The sequence below is a fragment of the Haliotis rubra genome, unplaced genomic scaffold (genome assembly GCF_003918875.1).
Source record: "Haliotis rubra isolate DU_JTF1 unplaced genomic scaffold, ASM391887v1 Scf612, whole genome shotgun sequence".
NCBI lineage: Eukaryota > Metazoa > Mollusca > Gastropoda > Lepetellida > Haliotidae > Haliotis > Haliotis rubra.
The window spans coordinates 175,600-194,382 of record NW_025767316.1 but is presented as its reverse complement, the minus strand read 5'-3'; the positions used below and the strand labels follow the sequence as shown (position 1 = coordinate 194,382).

At 40.9% G+C, this 18,783-nt stretch overlaps 1 long non-coding RNA gene across 1 annotated transcript; it reads right to left on the bottom strand.

Moving 5' to 3' along the window:
- Positions 1–3,240: 3,240 nt before the first annotated feature.
- On the bottom strand, positions 3,241–11,877 carry LOC124255923. Its single transcript, XR_006892792.1, has 3 exons — positions 11,860–11,877; positions 10,373–10,379; positions 3,241–3,473 (listed from the first exon to the last, which is right to left on the bottom strand). It is a non-coding gene; the product is annotated as an uncharacterized LOC124255923 (long non-coding RNA).
- Between the last annotated feature and the right edge of the window lie 6,906 nt (positions 11,878–18,783).

The window sequence follows — 18,783 nt, the reverse complement described above, 5'->3', positions numbered from 1 at the left end:
AATTGGACATCACAGACACCAGCTCAGAACAGAGTGATTCTGACTTGATGGAAGATTTAAAACACACCATGAGTTTGACAACATACGCTCTCTAGCCCTTTTCAGGGCTGACAAATGAAACGTGTATATCTAAAAACTGTATTTAATACCAGGTTCCACACGTGACCCAGTTGTATTCTGTTTCTGTACAATAGGCCATGTGCCCAGAGTACTCATAAACTTCTTGTTCTTGTAAATATCACGTGTGACATTTTTTAGCAATGTTTATAATGTGACATTTAAATAAAATACTATCTTATCTTGTCTCATCTGTATATATTGCGCAATCCCTTTGCATTGTTTGAGGGCACCCGTGAAGAGCAAGCTCATCGCGGTGGGTGCTGGATGATGCTAATAGCTGTTTGCCCGGATTAAGCTCAGGGCATAATAATGGTGTCCAAAGAAACAGTTAAAAAAGGTAGACACGGGGAGTGTATGGGTAAGTCTGAAACCGTCAGTATTGCCCAGGAGGCAATCCTAGTTATTTTTATTATTTGTATTTCTTTTCTATATTTATAAACGTTTTTATTACAAATTCGACCTAGGTTAATGCCCCACCATTTACATTTTCTTGGGTATTGTGGTTTATCCCCTATTATAAACATATTAATTATTACTTTAGCTCCCACCTACCCCGTCGGCGAAATTGGCATCCGCCAGAAGCCAACGTAAAATCCTAAAATACGATACGATACGGAATCGTCAGTCGTCGGATACCTACATCGGGTAAGTTCTCTGCGACTGAGAGTCTTGTATCAAGACCAGATTAAGTTTCCACTTATTGTTTATTGTTTCTAGGGAATGTCGTGTTGATTTAGTGATGGGGAAGAGGAGGAATAGCATAAGAATAAGTAGGTTTTATCTTGTTATTTTCAGGAGTGGGCATAACAGGTGGACATAATCAGCAGTTTATTGTATGTTGAGTAGGATTTAGGTAGGTTGGGGAGGTGAGAAATACGTAGGATTGTTTGTTCTGAAGATTGGCCTTGATCTAACTTTCTCATTCATTTATTTTTCCAATAAACAAGAATGGTACTCTTTTGTTGTGACTGGGAGTTGAAGTTGGGAAGACCTGTCAGGAATTACTCATACAGAACCCGCAGACAAGATGTACTGACCACGCCAAGAGACCAATTCTAAAAACACAACGCAAAGCATATCATCTCAGTAGCCCACCGACATTTGTCTCATATATGCAACGTTCTGCTGTCACTGGGCGTCTATTTTACACACTCACGCGCTAGGCGCCAATTACACATTATTGTAAACAAATCAGACAAGACAGGGACCGTCTCAAAAGCAAAACCGGGACGTAAAACCACCCTTGACAAATTTGACAAGGGTTAACTTAGACGGGCGGTCTACAAACTTTAGGAGAAGAAGTATCACATGCAGTATACAGTATATCAAGTGCAATATACTGTATACCACATACACTATACTGTGTGCCACGCGCAGTGTGCGCCGGGCGAATTCCCGGCTGGGTCGTAACACCGATAGTCTCCCCCTCTCCCCTTAGCTAACACCGCATGGGGGATGTAACGAGGTCACAGGTCAGGCATGTACTGGTCAGCTGTTTGGCCGCTGGCCTGATAATGGGTGCATGATTTAAACATACTCTTGAAATTCTGAGACTGTGGCTTTCTGCTATGGTCTTATTAGGTCAAGAGTAGGATGATCCAGATGACCACTGCACGAGAGGCATGTGGGTTGTGGACGAGGTTCCACATGGTCTTGCCATAATACCATTTTAGGAAGACAGATTATCAGATCTGAGATATAGTCGAATTAATGAGCGTTGGTTAGTTAGTTTGGGAACTGGGAGCTGAGCACTAAGCTCCTAGTTAAACACAGCTCACAATAAAACGTTGTGGACCCGCAGACGGACTTGTGTTGTCACTTTGAGGAATATCCGCCAACACACAACAACAACCAACACCTACAACAACATAGTAGTAGACAGCCTGAAACGTCTACGGACTGGTCCTGCTACGGCGGATATATTGGTGGAGACAAGATCTTCGGTACCTCCAAGCACCAAGCACAAAAAAGAAGAAGTTATAACAAGACAAAGTCTTCGTCTGGGGCCCACAACAACAGCAACAACAGTGTCAACAAAGAACAACAGCCACAACAACACGCAACAAGGCATTCTCAAGGTATTCTGTGTGATCTGTGCTCGTCATTGTATTTTCATCATTATCATCCGTCATCGAAGCCATTGTGATTACCCTAGTGATCATCACATGACCACCCCCATTGCCGTTTGTTGGACCTGGAAACCCGAACGTATACCAAACAAACTGGAAGGGGAACGGAAAATCCGAAAGCTACTTCGGCCTGCACCAAGCCCCTGTGTACAGTTTTCACAAATAACTTCGGAACGGATCAGCAACAACTCTGTTACAGGGTTCGACGACTACGTCATTACCTGAACTTTTAGAACTCTCTGCTACACTGCCTTACTGTGGGTAGCAGAATAACCTACCGGAACACTTCTCAGGACAATAGTGACATTTGTTTTCAAACAGTGTGTTTGTTATTTAATTCTTTGGAACACTGTTGGTAAGAAATCTTTTCTGTTACCATTTTTGTTTGCATTAAGCATGGATGTTCTTTATGACCCATGGGGCTACCCATACAGCCCGATAGCATCAGAATTTAACTCCTGCTCTTCAAGAGCGCCTGCGGAACGCCAACCGACCCCACCTCCACCCACATCCAATACACGCCAGCCCTGCGTCACATCCATATTGCATTTTCTTTTGCTATTGTGCATATGGACATACTTCACAATTATTGTACACAGTTAACCACCTTCTTTTAACATCTCACATATACACAATGCATCACCTCCGTTCACCGCCTCGGTACATTAATATTAATTAGAGTTGATTGTATCACCTTAAAGATATGTTTCCATACCTGAGCTGTTATTCCTTGATGATTTTTATGCAAATGAAGTTTAGATTTCTTTTGGAGAGACTTATCGCACGATCGTGTATTACATTCATGTTATCTCTTTTGAGTTTGAATGTTAGTAAATGAATGGGAACGAGTGCAAGGTGATTTGAACGATTATTATGACTGGCCGTATGTACGATATCCTCCTCTGTGAATTATAGTTGTGATATTGATATTGATTTGCCCAAGTATAATATGATATGTTATTCGCAATGTACGTTGTATATATAATGGCGGTTACTCCGTGTGAGAGGATGGAGAAGGGAGAGAGCAAAGAAGAGAGAAAGAATGAATGGAGAAAGACGTTTGTGAGCAAGAGAGATACACATATTTTTAATCAAGCTACAAACAAATTCCTTTTTCTAATGGTCAGCGTTGCGCCCATCAAAATATAACTTGAGTACGAAAGTAGGCAATAAGTAAATTAACCAAAGAAAAGACTCAGACTAAAGACATAATATATTGCACACCTTAGTTCATCTACACACAAATACATGACACATGAAACTTTGTTAGTATGTACTTGTTTCTTTGGTCGTGGTAAGTGTAATTCCATGTTTGTTTGTATGTAATGTATTTGTATTATAATTTGAAAACATTGTAATTATGTTGATGTGCGTATGTGAAAGTTACAACCGTATATACAGCCTCGAATAATGAACAACAATGTACCAAAAACCTATAAGCCATCAATAATTTGACATGAAATTAGATATAATACCCAAGATATCATTTAGTTCGGTTATATGTACTATATCTATATTCAAGTATGAAAGTTAGACGGCTGAAAGATTAGCGCAGTTTTGTGTCTCGTCCGGGTGTTATATTTAAGAGTAGTACAGTGATGAGGTGAAGAAAAATAATAATGATGAAGTTATCGCCATGGTAAATGTTAATGTTTTGTAGTGTTTTGTGTGTTACTGACAAGGCTGCGCTAAGAAAGGCGAATGAATGCTAATGATTTGTTTTAAGCACAATGTGAATGCCGAGCGTGGTTGGGTGGATGCAAGAGTGACGTGAGTGAGTGTACTTTCATTAAGAGGGTGTGTTTTGTTAAAACACAAGTGATGACTGATATACTACATAGGTCACATAAACACTAAAAACAAAACAGGTTCAACATTTGGCATTTTCCTCGCTAGCGGTACCCAATAGTTGTAAAACCAGCATTAACAGATAAATCTTTATATATATATTTATTTGAAAGACTGTATATCTTGGCTGTTTATGTATGTAAGTCAACGTCCTTCGTGTTTTATATATTATTAATGAAAAAAAAGTGGTCCACGGCAAAACATTGTACATTACATTAAATCTGATTATAAATCCATGTCCATTTCTAATAATGTCTGGCACCCATGAAGGGCCACCTCCTCGTGGTGGGTGCTGGGTCACGCTAAGCGCCCTTCACCCCCGTTGTGGACCCGGGGGGATATATGGTCCACCAACCCGTTTGCCGTGGGTTGCGCCCCTGTGTCGGTGGAGGAAGGGATTCTGGTGGTTGAGGGCACTGGTTCCAGGAACAGTGTTCCTTTGCCCAACACACCACTTCGGCCCTGACTTCACCTAGACGGGTGGTTGAATGGGCCCGGTTCAACCAATCGGCTGGTCATGCCAAGCCCTGTGTATTATTTTGTATCTGAATATAATTGTTGAATTCCGAAATTGTCGTTTCAATTTAGGTCTTGGCCCAGTTTGTTTAACAAGCTGAACGTAATTTCAAAATTAGTTGATTTTATAAATTGCCTAGAGTTTATGCCCAGAAGGCGATGGCTCATGGGCCAATCTTGTGGTACATTATCTGTAATGCTACTGCTTGAGTATACCCTCTTGGTATCCTTGGTGCCGCCTGTTGGAGGCCCACAGGCATTAGGCATCGTCCTTGTTGACACTCCGTGGTGGGTGGGGATCCAGGAGGGTGAAACACAAATATATTACCATGGCAAACCAAAACCCCAAAAAAGCAAAAACGTTATCACATTGATGATACTGACGATGAGGATGATACCATTACCAGACTATGTTATTCCGAGCGTAACACATGGCCTCGATTCATTGTTGCCGAATCAAGTGAGAAAAAGTTAACTTCCTGTTCTCCCTTTCTACTAGAAAAAGCAATTCAAGGAATTGCCGGGACTGTCAAAAATGTTACCAAAACTAGATCGGGTTCAATTCTCATAGAATGTCTAAAGAGGGAGCAAGCGGCTAATCTACTAGAAGCAAAATCATTTGCAAATATCCCTGTAAAATGCTATGCTCACAAGACACTAAATTTTAGCAAAGGAATCATCCGAGACCGAGATAGGAGTCTTACTGATCTGTCAACTGATGACATTGTTAGTCAGTTACGTATGCAAGGAGTGGTCGAGGCTAAACGTTTCAGTTTTAAGAAGGATGGTATGTATTCACCCTCGAATACGTACTTGCTTACGTTTGATGTACCCTGTTTACCTCAATCAATTAAAGTAGGATGTTTCTCCATGAAAATTGACATGTATGTTCCAAATCCTCTGAGATGTTTTAACTGTCAGAAATTTGGCCATGGGCAGAACACTTGTAAAAATCACGCTTCTTGTTATCGTTGTGCTGGTAAAGATCATGATAGCAGCAGTTGTTCCTCTGAACTGAAGTGTGTAAATTGTTCCTGCTCTCACATGTCTTCATCTAAAGAGTGTCCGGTGTGGCAATTCGAAATGACTGTCCAACGCATCAAAACTGAAAAGAATATAAGCTTTTCAGAAGCAAGGAAGTTGGCAGCTTCAGGTACAACATCCTGCAACACTCTTTTGAGAGGTAAGTCAACTTATGCTGCGGTGACGCGACCTTCCACTAAATCTATTGACTGTCAAACAGACTTGACCTGGCTGAATGCACAGACGCCAATGAACATTTGTGATCTTCCTTCTGTTTCTTCTTCCTCACCAAAAATATCACGATCCGCTGAAACTCAAACAGCACCTACACCAGTTGTCAAAAAGAAGAATGCAGATGTCAATTACTCAAAAAAGCAAAACAAAGGTGACCGTCTTCCTAAAGGACAAAGAGACCCTGTGTCCCTTTTAAACAGATTCGACCTTTTAGATGACATGGAAGTGTCACCTCATCTGACTACCCGTTCACGGAGCCATTCTCCTAAGAAAAGGGTCGGGGAGATTTCTCCAATAACACATACTAAATGACTGATACGCTAATACAATGGAATTGCAGAGGACTTAGAAAGAATTATAATGAAATTCTTTTGTTGATACAGGACTTTAAACCGTCAACACTGTGTCTCCAGGAGACATATCTTAAACAAACTGATGTTTTTAACTTACGACAATACAGTTGTTACCATTCATTTTCTCCTCAGGGGGACAAAGCGACTGGAGGATCTAGTATCCTGGTCAGACAGGACATGATTCATAGCGCCGTTCAGCTGAATACTAATCTTCAAGCTGTTGCTATCCGACTTACTTTGCACATTGCTCTTACGTTGTGCTCTTTATATGTACCACCGTCATCAGTTCTTCGACAATCTGAACTTCAAAGTTTGTATGATCAGCTCCCAAAGCCCTGCATCATCATGGGCGACTTGAACGGGCACAACCCTTTATGGGGTAGTACAAATACAAACAATAAAGGGAAAGTTATTGAAGAGTTTCTTTCTGATAATAATTTATGTGTTTTTAATGATGATTCCAACACTTATTTGCATCCAGCCACTGGAACGTATTCTACACTTGATCTAGCCCTCACAGAGTCGAACATTTACAATGAATTTCAATGGTCTGTACATGATGACCTTTGTGGAAGCGATCACTTCCCTACTGTCCTGACAGCTATAAAACCAGATGATAATCCACCTTCATCACGATGGAATTTCACGAAGGCAAATTGGCCTGTATATGAACAATTATGTGTTGAACAATTAACACCTGACCACTTCAATAATGTACCAGATCCCATCCAGCTGTTTTCAACACAACTGAAAAATATTGCTGATCAAACAATTCCTAAGTCCTCTGCAACTCCTCATATTCGTAAACCATGGTTTACTGACGAATGCAAACAAGCAAGAAAACGTAGGAAGAAAGCAGAAAAATATTTTCGCAGACATCCCACTGTTCACAACTTTAACAATGTTAAAATTTCTAGTGCCAAGGCACGACGTACGTATAAGCAAAACAAGCGCCAATCTTGGAGAAACTATGTCTCAAAAATTAATTCACGCACGCCAATGTCTAAGGTGTGGAACATGGTACAGCGAATAAAAGGCAAAGGCTCAAAATCTGCTGTTCACCATCTTAAAGATGGTGACAAAGTAGTAACTAACAAATCTGAAATTGCAAATAAAATTGGCGAAACTCTTGCCAAACATTCTTCATCGGCAAATTATGTCCCTGAATTTCAGAGATATCAGAAACAACAGGAAAAGACTAAAGTTAATTTTGATTCCAATAACGGTGAAGACTACAATGAAGTGTTTTCATTACATGAGCTCCACGCTGCTCTTGACCAAGCTCATGATACTGCAGCGGGTGATGACACTATTCATTATCAGCTTCTGAAACACTTGCCTGAACCATGTCTGGAGACACTTTTAGATATATTTGACAAAATATGGACGTCTGGTCTTTTTCCTTCTTCCTGGCGTAATGCAATTGTAGTGCCAATACCAAAACCTGGCCGGGATCATACAGATCCATCAAATTACAGACCAATTTCTTTAACCAGCTGCGTCTGTAAAACCATGGAACGAATGGTAAATAACAGATTAATTTGGTATCTCGAAACCAATAACCTCATTACAAACATTCAGTGTGGTTTTCGGAAGAATAGAAGTACTATTGATCATTTAGTACGTTTAGAATCCTTTGTAAAAAATGCTATTATCACCAAACAACATGCAGTATCTATATTCTTTGATCTTGAGAAAGCATATGATACTACTTGGAAGCATGGAATTTTAAAGGATTTACATGATTTTGGTTTGCGAGGTCGTTTGCCTCTTTTTATATCGAAGTTTTTAACTAACAGGCAATTTCAAGTCCGAGTGGGTTCAACCCTGTCTGATCATTACAATCAGGATCAAGGTGTCCCACAGGGCAGTATCTTGTCTGTCACGCTATTTAGTATTAAAATAAATAGTCTTTCAAAGGTTTTAAGTGATTCAATCGACGGATCCCTTTTCGTGGATGATTTTAATATTTCTTGCCGTGGTAAAAATATGAGAACTATTGAGAGACAATTACAACTTTGTCTCAACAAAATTCATAAATGGTGTCTGGAAAACGGGTTTAAATTTTCGAAATCCAAAACCAATTGTATACATTTTTGTAGGAAATACAAACCCCATAAAGATCCTGAATTATCATTAAATGGCACACCCATCAAAGTTGTCAAGGAAGCTAAATTCCTTGGTCTCATCTTTGACTCGCATTTAACTTTTCTGCCCCATATCAAATATCTAAAAGCCAAATGCCTGAAGGCACTCGACTTGCTGAAAGTCGTTTCCAGTTCAAGGTGGGGAGGGGACCAAACTACCCTCCTTCATTTGTATAGATCACTGGTCCGATCGAAACTTGATTACGCTCTATCGTATATGGTGGGGCCTGTAAAAGCAACCTCAAACTACTTGATTCTATACATCACCAAGGTCTAAGACTTTGTCTTGGGTCTTTCAGAACCTCTCCCATTGACAGTCTCTACGTTGAGGCCGATGAGCCATCTTTAAAACTTCGCCGTATCAAATTGTCCCTACAATATATCACAAAGTTATATTCTAATGACTCCAATCCTGCTCACACTTGCATTTTTAATCCTTTTTATGAGGATTTGTATAATAAAAAACCTTCACTTGTTCCACCTCTTGGGATAAGAATCCAACAATTCATTTCTGCTGCTGGCATTGAGTTGGAGAATATATCTCCTTCCCGTCTTCTTTCTTCTCCTCCTTGGCAATTGGTGAGACCACAAGTTGACCTAACGCTGACAAAGTTTAAGAAATCAGAAACTAACGAATTACAATATAAACAAGAATTTAATCAATTAAAAAGTAAATATAATACATATAAATCCTTATTTACAGATGGGTCCAAGGATGGTGGCGCGGTTGCTTGTGCCACTGTCATTGGATCCCGAACAATATCTTCTCGACTACCAGATAACAGCTCTATTTTCACAGCAGAAGCTAACGCCATATTAACAGCTCTTAAATATATTAATAAACACCGTAAATATAAACAATATATCATATTTTCCGATTCTCTTTCGTGTCTTCAGGCTATTAAAAGTCATTCTTGTAAACATCCGCTTTTATTACAAATTATTGAATTGCATAATGAGCTTGCTACTGGCCAATGCGACATCGTCTTTTGTTGGTTACCCAGCCACGTTGGCATTTCTGGGAACACAATGGCTGATCTTGCTGCTAAGGCAGCACTCAACAAATCTGTGACGCCACTTCTGATCCCATACTCTGATTACAAAGCTGCTATTAGAACTTACATCCGTGATCTGATGCAAAAGAAGTGGGACACCCAGGTAGGTATCAATAAATTACATGAAATAAAACCCTATATTGGTTATACCTACTTGGGTTGTCAGTCCAGATTTGAAGAGGTCATCATGCGACGATGTCGTATTGGCCACACTAGATACACGCATGCGTACCTATTGAAAGGTGAGGATCCTCCGTTTTGCATCCCTTGTGATGAGAGAACCACGGTCAAGCATGTCCTGCTTGACTGTGTTGAATTCTCTATCATAAGGGATAAATACTTCAATGTGAAAACAGTTAAGGATCTTTTTACTACTGTTAATTCTCATTTAATTCTTGGTTTTTTAAAAGAAATTGACTTAATGAATGAATTTTGAATAATATGCTGTGTACATATTTGTATTTTAATTATTGGTAGACTTGATCAATAACTTAGATTGTTAGTGGCTGTACCCTCAAAGGGGGTTGAAGTATTGTAAAATTATTGTCCTCCTGAGAGGGTACGTAAGTCCCAAAACATTTCAAGTAAATTTAAGTATACCAGGTATTTTAATCGTAGTATTTTTGTCATTTTAATGTATGGCTAATTCTCGGTATAAACGCCAACAGCTAAAGGGATGGTGTAAATCCAGCTAGGGTCCATGCAGGTAGCAAAAGTAATGTAAGTCCCCATGGCCCCTAGTATGGTGATCTACCTTCAGTTGTTGGCGATCTATAGCCCATTTTTATATTGTGTTGTCCCCTATAATTACTATGTTTTAGATTCAATTACTAGTTTTACATATATATCTGTGATACTCTAGTTGCTTTACTGTCCTTTGGCGGCAGGTTTTTATAATATCTTTATATATATATATATTCTTTTTCAATATCAAATGTTCTCGTCACGATATGGCTGAAATATTGCCGATGTGACGTTAAATCTTAACTCACTCACTCACTCTAATAATGTCTGCTTTACCATTAGATTATGTTTATGTATGATTCATTTTGAAGTGGTATATCGGCAAACCATGGTACCTCATTCACAATCCTCAATAAGGACGTGAGGACACGTCCTTTGTCACGATAGGATCGTATATCACATGCAGTATACAGTATATCAAGTGCAATATACTGTATACCACATACACTATACTGTGTGCCACGCGCAGTGTGCGCCGGGCGAATTCCCGGCTGGGTCGTAACACCGATAGTCTCCCCCCTCTCCCCTTAGCTAACACCGCATGGGGGATGTAACGAGGTCACAGGTCAGGCATGTACTGGTCAGCTGTTTGGCCGCTGGCCTGATAATGGGTGCATGATTTAAACATACTCTTGAAATTCTGAGACTGTGGCTTTCTGCTATGGTCTTATTAGGTCAAGAGTAGGATGATCCCAGATGACCACTGCACGAGAGGCATGTGGGTTGTGGACGAGGTTCCACATGGTCTTGCCATAATACCATTTTAGGAAGACAGATTATCAGATCTGAGATATAGTCGAATTAATGAGCGTTGGTTAGTTAGTTTGGGAACTGGGAGCTGAGCACTAAGCTCCTAGTTAAACACAGCTCACAATAAAACGTTGTGGACCCGCAGACGGACTTGTGTTGTCACTTTGAGGAATATCCGCCAACACACAACAACAACCAACACCTACAACAACATAGTAGTAGACAGTCTGAAACGTCTACGGACTGGTCCTGCTACGGCGGATATGACTTTGTCTTGTTATAACTTCTTCTTTTTTGTGCTTGGTGCTTGGAGGTACCGAAGATCTTGTCTCCACCAATATATCCGCCGTAGCAGGACCAGTCCGTAGACGTTTCAGACTGTCTACTACTATGTTGTTGTAGGTGTTGGTTGTTGTTGTGTGTTGGCGGATATTCCTCAAAGTGACAACACAAGTCCGTCTGCGGGTCCACAACGTTTTATTGTGAGCTGTGTTTAACTAGGAGCTTAGTGCTCAGCTCCCAGTTCCCAAACTAACTAACCAACGCTCATTAATTCGACTATATCTCAGATCTGATAATCTGTCTTCCTAAAATGGTATTATGGCAAGACCATGTGGAACCTCGTCCACAACCCACATGCCTCTCGTGCAGTGGTCATCTGGATCATCCTACTCTTGACCTAATAAGACCATAGCAGAAAGCCACAGTCTCAGAATTTCAAGAGTATGTTTAAATCATGCACCCATTATCAGGCCAGCGGCCAAACAGCTGACCAGTACATGCCTGACCTGTGACCTCGTTACATCCCCCATGCGGTGTTAGCTAAGGGGAGAGGGGGAGACTATCGGTGTTACGACCCAGCCGGGAATTCGCCCGGCGCACACTGCGCGTGGCACACAGTATAGTGTATGTGGTATACAGTATATTGCACTTGATATACTGTATACTGCATGTGATATACGATCCTATCGTGACAAAGGACGTGTGTCCTCACGTCCTTATTGAGGATTGTGAATGAGGCACCATGGTTTGCCGATATACCACTTCAAAATGAATCATACATAAACATAATCTAATGGTAAAGCAGACATTATTAGAAATGGACATGGATTTATAATCAGATTTAATGTAATGTACAATGTTTTGCCGTGGACCACTTTTTTTTCATTAATAATATATAAAACACGAAGGACGTTGACTTACATACATAAACAGCCAAGATATACAGTCTTTCAAATAAATATATATATAAAGATTTATCTGTTAATGCTGGTTTTACAACTATTGGGTACCGCTAGCGAGGAAAATGCCAAATGTTGAACCTGTTTTGTTTTTAGTGTTTATGTGACCTATGTAGTATATCAGTCATCACTTGTGTTTTAACAAAACACACCCTCTTAATGAAAGTACACTCACTCACGTCACTCTTGCATCCACCCAACCACGCTCGGCATTCACATTGTGCTTAAAACAAATCATTAGCATTCATTCGCCTTTCTTAGCGCAGCCTTGTCAGTAACACACAAAAACACTACAAAACATTAACATTTACCATGGCGATAACTTCATCATTATTATTTTTCTTCACCTCATCACTGTACTACTCTTAAATATAACACCCGGACGAGACACAAAACTGCGCTAATCTTTCAGCCGTCTAACTTTCATACTTGAATATAGATATAGTACATATAACCGAACTAAATGATATCTTGGGTATTATATCTAATTTCATGTCAAATTATTGATGGCTTATAGGTTTTTGGTACATTGTTGTTCATTATTCGAGGCTGTATATACGGTTGTAACTTTCACATACGCACATCAACATAATTACAATGTTTTCAAATTATAATACAAATACATTACATACAAACAAACATGGAATTACACTTACCACGACCAAAGAAACAAGTACATACTAACAAAGTTTCATGTGTCATGTATTTGTGTGTAGATGAACTAAGGTGTGCAATATATTATGTCTTTAGTCTGAGTCTATGTCGTAGGCACTTTGATGGGGTATGGGTTTTATCGGGAAATATAGACATGTTTGTATATTCTCTGAGTTAAGTTAAAGTTGTGTTATCTAAATCTAAATCACAGTGCTAACAATATACATGCAATATCAGCAGCTTATTATCATGACCATCAGCACAGCCATGTACAGGTCAGCTGCCTGCATGTAATTAACCCTAATGAACCTTAGAGTATGGCCGGCTGGCCACGGAAGTTTAACATTGTGGATGAGGTGCATGCTGGATACTGCAGGTTGACCATACATGTATCGTAATACGATACAGGGCAGCCTGACAGTCAGTCTAGTATATAGACAATGAATTCTTAAGTGTAACGGGACTTGACCCTCGGACAGCGGCTAGGAGGTGGGCTGACGATCGCCTCTGTGATACTGCCTGGCCGTTGCTGCACTATCATGTAATTACTTACTTAGCTGACGAATAAAGTGTTGTGGACCCACTGATGGACTTTTGTGTTTGAAGAGACAATATCCCCCCAAACGCTGTAACCAGCCCGGGATATATTGGTGGAGACAAGATCCCTGAACCTCTCTGCAAGAAGTTTTTCAGCAAATATCTGTCGAGATTCATCCATCCTGGGTCCACATCACAACTGAAGTCAAACAGGCACCACCATCAGGCTAAGTCTACGAGAACAGCCAGCCACCCAGCTTGTAACAATTTGCATTTTGGACGCTTCGGAGATCCATCGTTTACAACTACAAAAAAGTGATAGTGTTTCATGGAACACCGGTGTAAAAACAAGAACTGGTCCGTTGACGCTCCACCGTGCACGACGTCCCCCTTCTTCCATATCCTGTGTCTGTGTAAAGAAACTCAAAGACTGATTCCAAGACGAAGAGGTCACCTCATCTACCATGTGTTATTGACATTGTGACTTTTAGTGGACTGTGCTTTGTTCTGTGAATTTGTAATTGTTCTGTGTTTTCCACGATTGTATCCTACAGGGTGAGTGTTTATACCATTTAGTTCATTCTTTAAAGTACAATGCCTCTCTTTTCGTTTAAATCTACTAAATCTGACGACGGGTCCTCCAGTCCATCCTGCTTTCCCTGGAGGGTCCTCCGAAAGTCTAAACGTACAACTACCTCCACTAGCTCAGTCTCTCCATCAGCCTCCCCTCAGCCTACCACCTCTAGTCCCGGTAATCACCCATGTCGAATTCACAATCCCCACTGTGATAACCGTTGTTGCTCTCCCCTTCAATGTTCCTCCCCGCCCGTAGAACGTCCTGCTGGCCATCCCCCACCCCGTGTCTGCTGCACAACCCTCCCAATGCCACTGTTTGATGGACATGATCCCCGCTCTGCATCTTCCTGGCTAAGCAGATTCCAGAAATTTGTTAATATTCAAAATTTCGCTGATGAAGAAATCATTAACGTTTTCCCCCTATATTTATCGGAATCTGCGCTGATTTGGTATGAAGGACTTCCCTGTAAAGACAATATGACATGGCCCAAACTCAAACAATCTTTTCTCAAATGGTATGGCCCCACATCTATCCAAATTATAAATCGTACAAATGCCCTTATCGACAGGAAACAAAAACAGCATGAGGACTTTCGATTATTTCTTCAATCAATTCGGCATGAGGCATTCCTTTTGAAATGTAACGATGACCAATTCATAAAAGACCTCATTTTCAGAAATTGCCTTCCTCATATCGTTCAATTTATTGCCACCAGACGCCATGACACTTTGTCCGATATGATAGAAAGTGCCCAGGTAGCAGAGGACACATACCAAATGTCTGGTGTGGGGGGAATCATGTCTCTCATCTCATCCATTAAAGTTAAGCTGGACAGACTACATGAAGGGCAGCAGAAGCCCACTAATGACTTTCAACCCTCCCCCAGCAATGCATTCCCCAACCCCTCCTTCCCTCTGCCATCACCCAGTTTTCCCCGTCCCACCACCTCCCATCCCACCCCGTGTATCATGCCCACAGACACCCATTCAAGTGCATCCACTGTGGGTTATACCATCTCAGTCCCCAAGAGTGTCGGCTCCACCCCCTCAACTTATTTCCGACACCGCTTATTACCTTCTTTGTAAATGTGTTCCGTTTCATGTCCCTGTTCTGTATGCTCTCTATCGTAGCATCCACCTGTGTTTCTATGTTCCATCAAAGTAATTGTCTGTCCTCCTGGCCACCCTTTTCTAATATGTACTGAAGCATATATGTATGTATTCATGGGCCGTTGTTTGATTAATGTTTGGTGTTGAAAGATGTGTTTGAAATATGTCTGAGATTGATTTGCCATGCTTTGCTTTTCATGGTAGTGTTGTGCCCATAAGCTGAAAATTTGATGTTTTTGATATACATTGTATATCTAATTGAGTTGTTGATATGATGTTAATAGGACTTGAACATGCATTTTGAATGGTGTGACGAGTGTAGATGAGAACGTGAGTGCGTGTGTGTGTGTGTGTGTGTGTGCGCGCGCGCGCGCGCACGTGAGAGTGAGTGAGGGGCTGTTGTTGACTGCTATTTTAGATAGAACACGAGAGAGAAGAATTGCGCGCGCAAGAGTGTGTATGTGTATGTGTGACAGAGACAGGGACAGGCGAGAGACCGTTTGTGTGTGTTAAAATGCAAGGAGAGTTTAAGTTTGATTTGAATGGTGTGACGTGAGTACATGGGAACGTGTGTGTGCGCGAGCGAGAGTGACAGAGAGAGAAAGAGAGCGAGAAAGAATGGGAAAGAGTGTTGATGTCGAGATAGAACAGACGAGAGAGAGAGTGAGTGTGTGTGTTAAAATAAGTATGCTATGAATAGTGTGAGAAAGTGCGCATGTGTGTGTGAGAGAGAGTGTGTGAGGGAAAGAGCAAATTGACTCTTATTTTATTCCTAGAAGTAACAAAATGTTGAGGTGTGTGAGTGAGTGTGGGTGATAAAATAAGTATGATATGAATAGTGTGAGAACGTGTGCGTGCGCGTGTGTGTGAGAGAGAGTGTGTGAGGGAAAGAGAATTGACAAACTGTTGAGATGTGTGTGAGAGTGTGTGTGTGTATGTGTGTGCCTTCAAATATAAGAAGAGTTTCATGTTTATATTGTATGGAAGCTTGACTTATATTTAGGAATTTGTTGTCCATGCATAGGATAAAATGTGCGCCGAAACATGCAATCTTTCACCTGAATTTCTTGAATGTATTTGTAATACAGCGCTACTAATTATTCTGTCATTTATGTTATTGTTTTAAAGAAAAACAGAAAAATGGTTCCACGACACAAATCTTTATATGTCCTATACAAATCTTTACACAAATGTTGTCATTCTTATGTCGATATTCCTGTCAGCAAACCTCAGTTGAAATCATGTTTTCAATTTTGCGATTATCAGGGTGTCTTTTTAACAATGTCGGTATTTTAGAGCTTATCCCTACTACTGATGAATTTGTGTAATTATTGTCACATCAGCTAACCTGTGATGTTATTTGGCAATTTGAAACAATATCATAACTTTTCGTATAGGTGACGTATAATGTATCTAATGTATTTTGTAACTTAATCGCTACCTCATTCACAATGCCTATAAGGACGTGGGACACGTCCTTTTTCTCAGAAAGGGCGTATGTCGTAGGCACTTTGATGGGGTATGGGTTTTATCGGGAAATATAGACATGTTTGTATATTCTCTGAGTTAAGTTAAAGTTGTGTTATCTAAATCTAAATCACAGTGCTAACAATATACATGAAATATCAGCAGCTTATTATCATGACCATCAGCACAGCCATGTACAGGTCAGCTGCCTGCATGTAATTAACCCTAATGAACCTTAGAGTATGGCCGGCTGGCCACGGAAGTTTAACATTGTGGATGAGGTGCATGCTGGATACTGCAGGTTGACCATACATGTATCGTAATACGATACAGGGCAGCCTGACAGTCAGTCTAGTATATAGACAATGAATTCTTAAGTGTAACGGGACTTGACCCTCGGACAGCGGCTAGGAGGTGGGCTGACGATCGCCTCTGTGATACTGCCTGGCCGTTGCTGCACTATCATGTAATTACTTACTTAGCTGACGAATAAAGTGTTGTGGACCCACTGATGGACTTTTGTGTTTGAAGAGACAATATCCCCCCAAACGCTTTAACCAGCCCGGGATAGAAGAATATATTTAGTCTAAAGAAGCTACCCCTGTGACTTCGTTAAATCTTTGGCCAATGTTCACAACTAGATTCAACTGACCGAATTACATTCATATTTTTGCAATGAAATATGCTGTTGATATGCAAAACATTTATTAAAACGTTGCACATTTCTACAATCAATCGATAAGATAACACAAGTGATAGGATTCTTTCCAATGTACAGTAGGTCGTATGTTTATTTCACAACAAACACACATACTCAAATGATCCCTTACATAACCAATACGTATACTATACGTACACATATTCAACATTTTGAAGAAAACATCTATTAAGATGACCCCTCGCCCGAGCGTGTGCTCAGGTGTCAATTTCACCTGTCGATACTGCGCATGCTGATGACGCAACCCAGGCAGTTAATGTTTGTATCAAATAACGTCCCACTACCCCTTATTTTTCTAAGGTTTTGGTATTTTCATCAGTAAAAACACATTTTAGAGCATGTCTCAATATTTTAAGTCGCATAGGCAGTATTTCAGCCACATTGTGACTATATCAAGTTATATATTCATAGTAATTATAGGTAAATTATAAAAACCTGTCAGCGAACAGCTGAAGGTAGATCACCATACTAGGGACCATGGGGACTTACAGTACCTTTGCTTCCTGCATGGACCCTAGCTGGATTTACACCATCCCTTCAGCTATTGGCAATTTGATATAGTCTAGCCACCCCTTGATCGTTAAAAACAACGACGATGAAAATCGGTTTGCTGGGGTTAACAAGGAGAACAGCATCGATCTAGGAAGGAGAATCACGAGTAGACCTCGAACGACTAGGAGCACTAGACCGCTCCGACGTGTAAGATCGAAAGGGAGGGGCCGTCTAGAGTGACCGGGAGAAACGGTGAAATCAGAATGGTGAATCGAACTGACTGTAGTCATGGGCCGAGACGAACCAAAAGTGTGGATCAAAGGTCTGAGGAGGTCGTTCAAACCTGGGGTTCGCCAAATTTCTCAACTTGCCACCACCCCAGAACGGTTCTGTGACGCCGATCAAGCTGTGGGAAGCGTCCCAAAGAGCTTTCGCACATCTTCAGAAAAGTTCGAATCAGACGAAACGTCGATAAAATCATCAACTCCGGAGGGCGAGGATTTAGAACGACGAGCCGCGAGTGTGGGGCGATCCAGCCTTCTTAGTAGAGGAAGGGTGGTGGCCAGAAGAAGTATTTCTAGCCCTATCTGCAAGCCTACGTGTACAGACCCGTTTATGTGCCTTGAGGTCCTCAATAGATAAGCCAGAGCATTTATCATAACGTTTCTCACAGGAACATTGACCCACACAATCAACACACGAAATGTGTGGGTCCCAAGTAGAACATATCTTCTTACATTGAACGCAAAATTTACGCTGTTAAGTGGGAGGATCAGGTTTCCCCATGATACGAAACACAACACAAACTAAAAGATAGAACACGTCCACTCTGCCGTGCGTCAAGAAGTAGACTGACCACTCAGAGGTAGTCACGTGGGTTGGTAAGGGAGCATGCTGCACACTTCGTGAGGGACTAGGGACCTGTCCTGAAAGGAGGGCAGTTTGGAGAACACGGGTGTATGGACAAGAGAGGCCCTCAGGGAGAAGTTTACATTCGTTCCACTCAGTGTCGAAGCAGAGAGAGAACTGCTAATGGTGAGATAGGATAGGTTTAAAATATTGGAATTTA